At 37.3% G+C, this 10,685-nt stretch overlaps 1 non-coding gene across 1 annotated transcript; it reads left to right on the top strand.

Annotated features, from left to right (window-relative positions):
- Window positions 1–2,903: 2,903 nt before the first annotated feature.
- LOC145080838 (small nucleolar RNA R71) lies at window positions 2,904–3,010 on the top strand. The gene has a single exon (XR_013695419.1). It is a non-coding gene; the product is annotated as a small nucleolar RNA R71 (small nucleolar RNA).
- Window positions 3,011–10,685: the final 7,675 nt, after the last annotated feature.

Genomic DNA, 10,685 nt, shown 5'->3' with positions numbered 1-10,685 from the left:
AATACTTCTCAAAAACGGGTTTTTCATGCAATTACTATCATGGATGGCCTTATAATCATGCTCTTAACAGAAAATAGGAAGAAATTTGTTACCTTTTTGGATTGGGCTTGAGAAATTTGAAAGAACTTGAAGAAGAATGATGAATGCTTGAGAGAGAATGAAAATAGCGGCACCCGACGAGTGTGGTTTGTGAAAACTGATTCTTAGGGTTAAAACCCTACTTACCCAATGTAAAAGTAATTTCGAAATTTTTTTTTTCTGTAAATAATACCGACTCGTCGAGTCGTGGTCAGACTCGGCGAGTCTGGTCGCGAAGTCAATTCTTTTCTGAAATCCATGCGGACTCGTCGAGTCGTGGTCAGACTCGGCGAGTCGCGTAAAAAAAATGCATAATTTTCAAAATTTTGTTATGTATTGTAAATCATTTCACCCCACACTTAGCTTATGCACACTCTCAAGCAGACATGCCCGATGATTTGGAAGATTAAGATTTAAAAAAAAACGAAGGGAAAATAAAAAGAAAACTAAAACGTAAAAGAAAGCAAACTCTATATAACGGGTTGCCTCCCGCCAAGCGCTTCTTTTTGAGGAGTCATTAGCTAGACTCCTTCCCATCTACGTTTTGTCATCTTCGAGCATCGGGAACGCACGCCTAACTTTTTGTGATTTGTACTTGGTCTTGTAAGCGTGGATCTTTTTCTTGTAAGTCCTTTTTAATGCATCCCTTTTTCTTTTCATTGCCTCATCTTCAACTGCTTGGGCTTCCCTTTTTCTCTTTTTCTTCTTTACCCCCTTCTTTTTCACCAACTCTTGAACCTCCTTCTCTTTAAATTTAATAACTTCATATTTCATAATGGTCCGTGCTCTAGGTTTAGTGGTGAATAGGTGATCAGCTTCCTCCTTCCTTTCCTTTATCTCTTCGTTCGTTCCGGTGCTTAACCCATATTCAAGATGAACCGTATGAAGACATGCTACATCGGCGTATTGGACTCTCCTTTCCTTTCCTCTTTCTGCTGTTTGTTCTTCTAAAGAATCCTGTATATTATTGAAATCCAAGGTATGTGAAGGACTAGTAACAAGCAGATCTAAGTCGGCCAAGTGTTTGCCCAAATCGACTGGACTCGTCGAGTCCATTAAAGTGACTCGGCGAGTCGGTACGAATTCCATAAATTCTTGGGTTTTTTCTGAGTGGACTCCTTCCAGTAGCTTTTCTAATTCATCCAAGTCCTTGTTAACATCTCCTTCTTCTTCAGAGTGTATCACAAACTTGCTTGGGTCTTCTTTCATCAAACGTGCAAGCTCTTGTTCTAATATCTCATCATCCAATTGGATCATTGAGACTTCATCAATCTTTTCCTCTCCTTGCTTGATTTCTGGAATAGCTTTAAACGTCACAGCCTCATCACCCACTCTCAATGTCAATGTAGACTCACTTATATCAATTAAAGCACACGCGGTGTTCAAGAAAGATCTCCCCCAAAATAATTGGAATTTCGGGGTCTTCTTCCATATCAACAACCACGAAGTCTACTGGAAAAATAAACTTGTCAACTTTTATAAGGAGATCTTCACAAACGCCTTTTGGATGGATTGTTGTCTTGTCCGCCAAATGGATCTTCATATTCACTGGTTTTGGTTCTGGTAGATTCAACTTCTTATAGAATGACAAAGGCATCATATTGATGCTTGCCCCTGAGTCAGCTAATGCTCGTGTGAAGACTTTATTACCAAATTGGCACGGAAGCACAATATTTCCTGGGTCACCCTTCTTTTTAGGCAGTTCACTCATCAAGACTTCTGCAACTTCTGCTAAATCCTTCCTAGCAGCAAAAAGGCCCTTAAGCAAGTTGAAGTATTTAGGCGTTTGAAGTATTGTTTCCACAAATGGCACATTAACTTGTAAAGTGTTAACATGATTCATGAAGGTTCTATATGCTTCAACTTTTTCTGCAGGCATGGCTTTGGTTGGGTATGGCAGTGGATGCTTATAAGGTTTCGAAGAACTGATAGGTTTCTCAATTTCGCATGGACTCGTCGAGTCCATAGGAGTGACTCGGCAAGTCGGGTCGGGTTTGGCTGGCTCCGATTCTTCTACCTTTTCTTCCTTCCTCTTGGAGATCCTTAGTGCTTCTGTAAGTTTTTCTTCACTGCTGGAGGTTATTACGCTCACGTTCTCCATTCTTGGATTGGGTTCGGTGTTGCTCGGAAGTTGACCCGGTCTTCTTTCATTCACTTGATGTGCAAGCTGTCCCAGCTGTTTCTCAATGTTGAGAATGGAAGCTTGCTGATTCCTCAACATGTTTCTGGTTTCTTGCATTGCTACATCGTGATCATTATGTCTTTTCTCGGACGCGGTTATGAACCTTGTGAGTAGATCTTCTAAATTTGCCTTCTTTTCCGTCACCGGCTCTTCCTTTTGATAGAATCCCCTCTCCCTCTGTTTGTATTTCTCCTCCTTAGCCTTTTTATATTCTTCGTATGGGAGCCATTCCTTCTTCGGTTTCCTCCAGTCTTCATCGTATCTATCGCCACTGGAATAGAATACTTGAGCCTTTCTATTTCCATTCTCGTCTCGCTCACAATCCTTGGTAAGATGGGGGCCGCCACAATTTTCGCATCCTACCCTAATAGCATGGATCGTTTGATCCATTTTCGTCATTCTTCGGTCTAGGCTATCGAGTTTAGCTATTACCGCCGCCATGCCATCGTTCACCGAGTTTACTGCTCCACGACTCACTTCATTCCTCGGATTGTCGTATTCTCTAGAATGCTTAGAGAATTCTTCAATTAATTCCTTTATTTCCGGAGGTGGCTTTCGGGTGAGCGGGCCTTGTGAATCGAGTAGTTGCCTTGTGGTGACATTAACTCCATCATAAAAGATGGAGACCTCTTGTTGCCTTTTAAGATCATGGTGTGGGCAATTTCTAAGTAGGCTCTTGTACCTTTCCCAAGCTTCATAAAGAGATTCACCAGGTTGTTACTCAAAGTTGGCAATGGCTTTCTTTAGCTTGGCTATCTTGGAAGGTGGGCAGAAATGGTCAATGAACTCTTCTTTCATCTTGGCCCATGTGGTGACCGATCCGGGAGGAAGTGATTTTAACCAATCTTTTGCAGCGCCTTTAAACGTGACAGGAAGCATTCGAAGAAGCTAGGTCTCGCGTGGAACATTAGGCACGTTGAAGTAATCGGCCACATCATTTACTTCGTCCAAATGCTTGTAAGCGTCTTCATGATCTCTCCCGTAAAAAGGGATCTCCTTGAGTTGAGCGAGAATATGGCCTTTTAGCTCAAACGTAGCGGTTGCGGGAATTGCGGGTTGCACAAGTCCCGGCCCGGTGTCATCACGCATCCTTTTCTTCCACTCCCCCATGGGGACTTCATCGATGTTAGCCATAGTGATAGCTAACTCTTCTTCGGAATCGGTTTCGTGCTCGGAAATATGCTCTTCTTCTTCCTCGGTCTCGTACTCGATATCTTCGTGAATTGGTTCTTCAATTGTTAACGAGGCACTGGATGCTCCTGATTTGCTGCCTTTCTTCTTGCTGAAAACGGATTTCAAGTTCTTGAGTGGTGAGTTTTTTGAAGTTGCGGTTTCTCCTACGGCTTTTCCTTTGCTTCTCTTTAGTGCGGATTCCGGGTTTTCCAAAGGTGGTACTAGAGGTGTGTCCGATCCTCGGGTCATGAAACAGCTGAAAAAAAAAACGAAACAAAAGAAACGAAACGCGTAAAAGGAACAAAAACGGAATAAAAAAAATAAAGACTAACACAGCGACGGACTCGCCGAGTCGGCACGAGTGCACTCGGCGAGTGCAAGGCAAAAACAGAAAAGAAAAATTTCTAGTAAAAAAAACGGAATTGTAATAAAACTAAGCCTACTTACTGGATTTGCTTTGTAAATAACTTTGTATAAGATAAATCCCACACAAAGGATCGATTAAACTAGACTTTATTATTAATTTTAGAACCGTTCCCCGGCAACGGCGCCAAAAACTTAATGTGTGTAAAACCCACTAGTTTTAAACCTACTTTTAATTATCAAATAACACACAAAAGGCAGTGAACCTACCAATTGTGGTATAGCTAAATAAGCAGGGTATCGAACACAGGGAACGGCAAATTAAACTAAAAACTAATTTAATCTAAGTTAATTAAAAAGCAGGGGTTGTTCTCTAGTTTTACAAGACTAGAAACTTACTAATTATTACTAATTTAAAGCTAGAAAATAACGATTTAACTAGATTCAATAATTGGAAAGGAACTTCTGTTTAGTTCAACTCGGTTAACTCTATGGTTGACTTTCAAGGTAATAGTGCAATGGATTAATTCTTTCGTTGGTTACCGATTCAAGTGATTAGGTTCATGTTCACTACCCTAATCCTTAGCAAATAAACTAACTCAAACAGTGGCCAATTGTCTAATTTAATTATATTTACTAGATTAATTATTCGGGTTAAGTTAGACTTGCAATAGTTAACTAATTTAGTCTTTTTAATTAACCTCTTGTTTGATAGTCATCTTACAAGCTTGCACATGAATTTACTCAATTTTCTTATTAATTCTAGTTTCATATTCATTAATCCTAGACATATAACTATGTGGTCACAATATATCATATGAGGGCAATAATCAATAGATGTTCATGCTAATCAATTATCTTCCTATTAACAGAAAATTAATTATTATTCACACACAAGGTTCTTTAGCAAGCTAAAATAACAAAAAATCACCAACTTAGAATTAATCCTACCAATCAATCAAACCATATTGTCAACTTTGTATCCCCAAACAGAAGTCTAAAGGTTTTAGCTCATAATTAAAGTAAATAACAGCAAACAATCAAAGTCAAATTGCTTAGTCATGATGAATAAACAAAAGAATATATGGAATGATGAAATTTTGCCTTAATTACTCTCCGGAATCGAATTCTAGCTTCCTTTGTCGTCTTCTAGGGTTTTTCAGGCTTCTCAATCGTAGCAAAATACTTCTGAATCGTCCCAGAACTCCCTCCTCTCGATCTGTGGAGTTATCTTTAAATAAGCGATCCGACTCGTCGAGTCAAGTGGTGACTCGTCGAGTCCCTCTCACATTCCCCGTATTGCGATAACTATCTGGGATCCCGAGTCATTATCCTTCTGATTCCTCGACCGGACTCGTCGAGTCGCTATCTGACTCGACGAGTAGAAGCTTTTTTTAGTGTTTTTCCTTCTTCATTCCACTCTCGAGCTCCTAACTGCTTCTCTTGCTTCCTTTTGCTTCCGAGCTTCATATTTGGACTGAAAAACATAATTTAACACTTTTAAGTACCTTTTGTCCATAATATGCGATAATTTAGCTAATATATGAATAAAAAACTATACTAAATACACACTAAATATGCACATATCAGATTACAACATCTTTTTTCGTATTTCGAATTGTAAGGAATGACAAGGAATTCTTTGAACTTTCATGACATATATCTACAAGTTCTGAAAGGGTTTAAACTTACACATATGCTATCTAATGAAGGTGTATAATCTTTAGAAGCGTAGTAAAAGACTTATTGAAGCAACGCATAACAGAATTTTGTATTTCAGTAAAAAAATCAAGAGTATTTCTTTCTAGAAGTCCAATAGATTTCTAGGTACATGTCAAAGCTAGTGGGATCATAATTGTTATGCTGGTATTGTTTGTTGACAATACTGTTCATAGGAAACAAAGTTTTCTAATTTTCAAATTCAAAAGTTTGGGAATTGTTTCTCTATAATAGACTTAAGGGAGAGGGCACTCATACTTCTTTTCGAATCTAAAGGTTTAGATTGCATAATTTAATAGGGTTTAGTCATAACCATATATGAATTTTTTTGTTGAAATGATTCAACATAGGAAATTCAATGTATAGAAATATTATAGCAAGAGTCGGAACAAATATGAGATCCTTACATAATAAATTGTGTCTCATATGCTTCAAATATAGGATCGATTACATATGCTATAATATTCACTTATTTTGATTTTTCCAAATGCCTTGAGCATTTAGAGGAAAATGATTAGAATTTTTTGAGTGACTAAAGTTGTTAAGCAACTATCAAGAACATTCTAAAGTTTACTGAATATTGGTTGCTTGTAGATAATTGGAAGTATGGTTTTGTTTGGGAGAACCATAGTGACATGTTTTAGATTGAGATGATTCTTGGTCACAATTGATGGTCATGTGGAAAAGTTTCCATAAAGGAAGTTGATTATTGAGTCTACATGTGAATTGGAAACTTTAATGCAAGAAAAGTGTTCAAGAGGCACACCTTGAATTAGAACCTTCATTATCTTGGAATTGTTTCTAGTAACAAAGTTCCAATGGAATATTCTGTAATATCGTTGGCTTAGTCTTTGTGACTTAGAAGCCTTAGCATCACAAAAACTCAATGCATGTTAGGTGGGAATTCCAATACATTTTAGACGGTGACAAGAATTTGGAATTGTCAATTGAACATCATTGGGATAGTGTCCAGTCAATCTGATCATAAAGGAAGGACCATAGAGAGGCATAGTATACATGTTCATAATGCCTGATGATAAATTCAAGTGATTAGTTGATTACTCGAAACACAATACAATGAATAAAAGCCTTGATTATTATGGTGATTAAATAATAAGAGTTTTATTTATATTCAATAGTTTTGAGACTATAGTTAATTACTTTATTATTGTGTTTCACTTCGCATGTTTTACTTCCAGAATAATTTGATTATTAGAAGTTCCACAGTCGCTCATACTTTTGGAAGTAAGTAGTGAATTGAATGGAGATTTTGAATTGAATTATAGATTGTCTATGGAGATTAGTCATTGCAATGGTTGGTACAATGTTCATGAGTACTTAGAAAAATGAAGATTTTGAGTATTGGATAAACACACGCTTAGAGAATTACTTCATGGATTCTATTAAGATTAATTCTGAGATGACAATATCTTTTACTCTTAAAACTAAGATGTATGAGTTGTAATTTACAAGTCGGTTGTACATTGGTATTGCAAAAATGTGTCAGTAGCTTGATGTTATAAAACGTAGTGTCATGTGTGATTTGGTGAGTAAAAGATACAAGCTTATGAGTCAAATTTTATTCATTCCTTTTCCCCTAATGGGAAAAGCGATATCTTTGGGATCCTTGATTATTTGATGTCAACATCTGAAGTTCTTGGCCAAGCCCGAACTAAACTGATGTGTTCAATTAGTTGTCTGAATTCAATCGTCATAAATCAGGAAATCGAGAAACATAAGACAATGAGATTGATTTCAATCCATGTGTCATGTCCATACGATATCTTGTAGAATGAAGGAATATTTGATCGCTTATCTTAGCACACGTAACTAACTAGGTCAAAGTTCGACAGCGGCTTTTGGAAGCCACAATTTGCTGATCGGTTCAAAAGTTATACAGGTTATTATAGTTATAGTCTTATCCAAGTGGGAGATTGTTGGATTAAGTGTCTAAGCCCATTACTATAATTGGTATATACTTGAATTGATGGTAGCACAGTCCTTTTGGGTCGCCCTCAAACCTAGTAATTGAATGGGATAACTTTTAGAGAGAGAGATTGATTTACTAATTTATTATATGATTAATAAATTAATTATAAATCAAAATAAATGATTTCTTAATATATTATGAGAATAATATATTAATTAGAAATATTATTATTTAATTAAGAATTAATCAGAAATTAATTGGAATTAATTTTAGGATTCATTAGATTAATTAAAAGTACAGGGGTTAAAGTGTAATTGTTCAATAGTTGAATAGAAGCATTCCAGAACCTTCCTATAGCCTTGAACGGTTTTAGTAGGGTCTAGGGTTTCTAGAATTATCCATGGAGGATAACTAGGAAGCTAGATAATTACCAAAAGGAAATAATATTATTTTATTCCTTTTAGGGTTATCTAGGGTTTCCAAGTTGCACTACATAAAGCTCCCTATACCTAGCAATTTTGACCATGTCATTTAGACATAAGAATAGCTAAATTTTGATCTCTCTCTCCTCTCTCTTTATGTTTCCTTGGTTTCGAGGATGTGGGTGTGAACCATCAGAGGCACGATACTTGTGGTACTTGCTTCCAAAAGTATTTCAAGTAGGATAGTATTGATTGTTTAATACAACAATCAAAAGGTATGTACTTCCTAACTTATTTATCAAATTCAAAAATACCTAGTGTTCATGTTGTTCAATAGAATGTTACCTCAATAGTTTTATGACATAGATCTAGTAGGTTGCATGTACCCTTAAGTTTTAAGGATTTTACCGTGTTATTGCATGTAAAACCCATAATCTTTCACCGCTAATAGCAGGGTGGGGGTGAGTATTCCTAGTGATCTCGGGGGAGTGCTAGAGTGTGCTAATGCGAGCACTTATGAATGAGGAAGTCTAAGTTGGGAATCTAGGCAGTTTGTGATTGCTTTCTAAGCTTTTGGGTGTACTGATACCCCTAGAAGTGGTAGGATTTCTGGAAAGCATTATAGTGCATTCTCATACGTGAGAAGAATCTTATAAGGAGAGAGTCTTGGATGAGCATTAGTGTGTGCCTATGGTGGCACATGTATTTGAGATTGATAGTGGTTTAGTTAGCAACTTAGGGAGTTTTAGATACTTCTTGGGACACGTACGGATAGGTGTGGAAGGCAGTAAGAGCCCATACTACTGAAACCACAGGATCCGTACGGGGATCAAGAAGGGTAGAAAAGGTTGCTATGAAGCTAGTGGAGGTTAGATAGTGTAGTATAGCACTAGAGTTAATTGTAGTCATCCTCGTCGTTGTCGGCCTATCGGTTATGATTGTATAGAATGAGAATGATAATTGTTTTGGTCTGAGTGTCCATGGCTGTTTGGGTCTGGTAGGTGCAAACCTGTGAAGTTTGGTTGATTCAGATGCATCAAGGACCTTGCTTGAAGTAGTGCCAGTCTAAGTCGCGAGACTCAAGAAGGAAGTTGTTGCGATGATCAACTCGAAGATTGCAGCCTAAAGCTGAGTGGTCAGCCGATGGCAAGGGATGTTACTTGTTGTATCGGGGTTGTGTTTTCCTACCTCCTGTGCTCAAGGGAGGAGAGAGCGATTGTGGGATAGTCGATGGTTTAGATAGGAGATTGTGATCTCCTCATCGGTTTTGCTGAAGGAAGGTGAATTCTGGTTCGCAGTAAATCATCTTTATGTCTCAACAAATGGATATTTGAGACTAGGTGGTTATGGACAAGGTGAAGTCCATTTCGCTGGTGGAATACATAACACATATTCTGGGAGATCTGATGTATCTGGGGAGACTTCGAGTTGATCATGTTCTAGGCAGAAGAGTTTTGTAGCGGTGTTTAGTTTGTCAAAGCTGTGTTTTGAGCATCTATAAGTGGATTCTTGAATTTCCAAGGGGAGGATAAGGTTGTGGATTAACTCTCCAAGTGTATGGTTTCCTATGCGTAATTTAAATTCAAAAGGTGTTAAGTCTATCCAATGGTTTTCTGGTCAATTTCGCTAGGTTTAAAGGGCGATGCTGGGAGAAAGGTCTCTGAAGTCTACAACTGAGATTTAGAGATTTCTTGTTCTTAGGATCATCTTGTGTTGTGATATGCATCCTAAGAGTCAATTCAAGTATTTTCATGTTTAATTTGGTTTAAGGATTTAGGGTTGCAAACGTCATTCGATGATGGTTTGAACCCTAGGTGGGGGAGAACTAGGTATTCTGATTGGAGAATCATCAGATGGTCCAATTTTTATGGTTTCATCATGATGGGTCAGAGTAATCAACACAACAGGGATTTTATATTTTCGTTCAAGGTTTATGGCTGCATTTGGTAAAGAAGTAGGCTCTCATCAAAGTGTTCTTGATCTGGAAGATTTTCATTGTGTTCCTCACGGGTCCACCAGAGTCTTCCATGGACACAGAGAATTTAAGGTTTGGTCAGATCGTGGGTACAGAGTTGAAATTTTGTATCGATCGGATGCACTCAAGTTTGAGAAACAACAAACAAAAAAAGTAAAGATTAAACAGAAAACGAAGAACACAAATAATCACAAAGTTTTCTTTCACCAAGAAAATGGGTTGACACAAAGACGATCACCAAGACATGACAACACCAAGTCGTTAACATTAGGGTTTCACCCTAATGTTGTATATATACTATTCTAAACTAGAGAATCCCTTGATTAAATGGATTGTATCGAATCTACATATAAACATATCCTTATCACCAAGATATCAAATATGTTATATATTCTATATTTACATATTATAACTACCTAATATAGAAAGATATATTCCTAATATACAAAACTAATATCTTCCTAAATGATATCTTCTTAATATACAAAGATTACTAAGATCATGGGATTACTCTGACGTTGGAGCTGACGATGGTGGTCAACATGTCATTGTATTTGACTCATCAGATCATAAGGTGTGACATTGCAATCTCCCCATATTTAATGATGTCAAAACTATCTTCAATAAATTCTTCATCTTGTGCTCCCCCTGAGAATAAGAACTTTCCTTCCTCCCCCATTTTGATTATCAACGGTAGAAGCAGTAAGAGTAGTGGAAATAATCAACATATCATGAGTTGCTGTGAATGATAGATGATAAGGATATGATAGAATGTTAATATCAGCTCCCCTTAGATTTAGCTTCCCCTCAGATAAACAACATTTGAGTTTTGCCCCTGTTAGA

This window comes from Lactuca serriola, chromosome 1 (genome assembly GCF_051521515.1).
Source record: "Lactuca serriola cultivar US96UC23 chromosome 1, Lser_US96UC23_V15, whole genome shotgun sequence".
Lineage (NCBI taxonomy): Eukaryota > Viridiplantae > Streptophyta > Magnoliopsida > Asterales > Asteraceae > Lactuca > Lactuca serriola.
Note: the sequence above shows the minus strand (reverse complement) of the source record. Positions and strands in the feature narration are given on the sequence as shown.